Source organism: Lactuca virosa, chromosome 4 (assembly GCF_052849685.1).
Source record: "Lactuca virosa cultivar CGN04683 chromosome 4, Lactuca_virosa_CGN04683_v6, whole genome shotgun sequence".
Classification (NCBI taxonomy): Eukaryota; Viridiplantae; Streptophyta; class Magnoliopsida; order Asterales; family Asteraceae; genus Lactuca; species Lactuca virosa.
The window spans coordinates 391748607-391751584 of NC_136429.1; the positions used below are offsets into that span (position 1 = coordinate 391748607).

The window sequence follows — 2978 nt, forward strand, 5'->3', positions numbered from 1 at the left end:
GAGATGTTTTACTCTGATATTTTGATATGAAACTCTAATAATAATGTTTTGGAATACTGTGACTCATGTTTTGATGGAATGAATTGATAACTTATGGTCTTATTATTCAATGGTTTAAAATCCAAAATTTTGGACTATAATTTTGTGATGTTTCACTTTTTATGATTGGTAGTCTATTTGCACCTGTAAATTAAAATTTGGTAAATTTGTAAAGTACATGTTTCCACCAGCATACATGCTCTGTTAGTTTCTTTTTAAATTTCACATCTCTATCTCGTGACAATCACTTGCCAAACTAAAGAACATTCTAATAATGATGTTACTTTCACTATAAAATAGTATTAATTATTTCATCTTATATCAGACAAACTCTGAGAAACCTATATTCTACAAAGTATTCTTGTAATCCTTCATTGTTCGTCTCACCATGCCAGCTCATAAACGTAAATAAGCATCAAATCAAATTTACATGATCGGCAAGAATTTTGTATAAAACAAGACATGCTTGCTGCTTTCTAGCTTAGTACATGAATCTGTAATGTAGTCTAGCTTCTAGACAACGTCAATGGGCCAGCTGATGCATGTTCTTATTACTTTCTTCTATAGCAACATGTTCTATCTTACTTTTACACCCTTTGCTAGCTCCGTTTATTTCAAAATCTCAAGTTTTACTTCAAACAATAACGAAATCCTATATAGAGGAAGTGCTGCGCCTTCTTCTGGAGCCGTACAATTGAACCCTGTGAACTATGTGTGCCAAGTAGGCCAGGCCATCTATGCTGATAGAGTTCAAATGTGGGATTCCAGCTCAGGGAAAGTCTCAGATTTCACTACGCGTTTCTCCTTCACCATTGACACCAACGATCAACTCAACTATGGAGACGGGTTTGCATTCTTTCTTGGCCCCGCGGATTTCCAAATCCCACCCAACTCTGCTGGTTCCTTTCTTGGTCTTTATAACTTATCTAATTATAGAGAGTCGTCCGAAAATCACATGTTTCATGTCGAGTTCGACAGTTTTGTTGACACTGATTGGGATCCTCTGTATGAGCATGTTGGGATAAACAAGAATTCCATCTTTTCAGCTAACACCACCGCTTGGAGTGCTGGTAATCACAGCGGAGATGTTGCTGACGTTACAATCTCTTATAGTGCTCAAACAATGATGATGATAGTATCTTGGACCTACAATAATCCTACTCCAGAAACTTCAAGCGTTTCATATCATGTTGACCTTAAGGAGGTTCTCACTGAATGGGTGACCATAGGCTTTTCCGCTGGCACTGGCAACCTTAAAGAGAAAAATACACTTTTATATTGGGAGTTCGATTCAAGCTTAAATGGTAAATGGCGAAACCCGGAAGAGAGATCAGGTATATCGACAGCTGGTTACTTAGTTCCTGGTGCCATAGGTGTGATCATAGGTATGGTCATAGCCACGATAATCGGTATTCCGGTGTTCATTCTTTTCAAGAAGGGTTGTTGGATCAAAGGTAAAGGAAGAAGAACCAAGAAATCGACACAAGAGAAAAATAAGTTGATCAAAACATCCAGTAGTGCTGATATTGAAAGTGAAGGAAGGTCGGCACCATTGAAATATTCTTACTCTGATCTGCTTTTGGCCACAAACGGCTTCTCCGATGATAATAGGGACGTCTTCCAATTCCACTTCTCCACGAGGTTGCGGTTAAGAAGATCTCAGAAGATTCTACACAAGGAGAAAATGAGTGTGCGGCTGAGGTGGCAACCATAGGCAAACTGAAACACCCAAATTTGGTGGAACTTGTAGGTTGGTGCGAAGAGCAGGGTAAGTTCTTGCTTATATACGAAATTATGCCAAATGGTAGTCTTGATACTTATCTCTTTGGCAATAAAAACCCTCTTGGTTGGTCCAATCGATATAAAATAGCTCAGGGTTTGGCATCTGCATTACATCACCTGCATGAGGAGCAAGGTGAAAAATATGTTATTCACAGAGATATCAAACCGAGCAACGTGATGTTAGACTCAGAGTTCAATCCGAAGCTTGGAGATTTTGGTTTAGCTCGACTAAAGGACAGCAATGAGCAAGGTTCAAAAACTACTAAACTGGCAGGAACCTTGGGGTACTGCGCACCCGAGTATGTCACTTCACGTAAAGCTAACAAGGCAACAGATATGTTTAGCTTTGGTGTCACTGCACTGGAAATTGGGAGTGGGAGAAGTGTGGAGAACCAAGTCTCTGACATGGATTTAGTTAAATGGGTTTGGCATTTATACGGACAGAAGCAACTTCTTTTAACAGTTGACAAGAGGCTATCGCAGGACGTTAATGAGAAACAATACAATTGTTTGATGACTGTAGGGTTGTCATGTACACACCCTGATCCAAGTAAGAGATTAACCATAGAAGGAGTAATTCATGCATTAAAAAATGTCATTCCACCTGAAGTCCCCGTAAATATGCCTACTCCCCGATATGACACACCCACTAATCATCCATCTAGTTCTAGAAACCAAGTCATAAAGATTATGCATTCATGATTTACAGATACAGCCCGAACTTTACGTTTGTAAATTTTTTCCCTAATCCCTTTAACGCCTGGTCCCATCTCCAAAAATAAGTCTAGGCCTCATATCAGATATCTACACAACTAGAAAAAACGAAAATACCTACAGCAAGATCCGTAGGTGTTCCGTAGGTATACGGGTTTACCTACGGAATTGTGACGAAATGGGTGCCGTAGCATAATTGCTCGTGGGTAATTCTTAGCGACGAAATTCCGACGGATTTCCTACGGAATTCCGACGGCCATATTCCGTAGGTAAATTACCGACGGAATACCTACGGCGAGAAATTGCGACGGAATTGCGACGGAATATCGACGACGGACACTTACCTACAGATTACCGACGGAAGTCATTTGCGACGAAATTGCGACGGAATACCTACAGAATATAGTACTGACGGAGTACCTACGGAAAAAAATACCGACAGA

At 39.9% G+C, this 2978-nt stretch overlaps 1 pseudogene; it reads left to right on the forward strand.

Annotated features, from left to right (window-relative positions):
• Window positions 1-565: 565 nt before the first annotated feature.
• On the forward strand, window positions 566-2523 carry LOC145106431 (L-type lectin-domain containing receptor kinase IX.1 pseudogene; annotated as a pseudogene).
• Window positions 2524-2978: the final 455 nt, after the last annotated feature.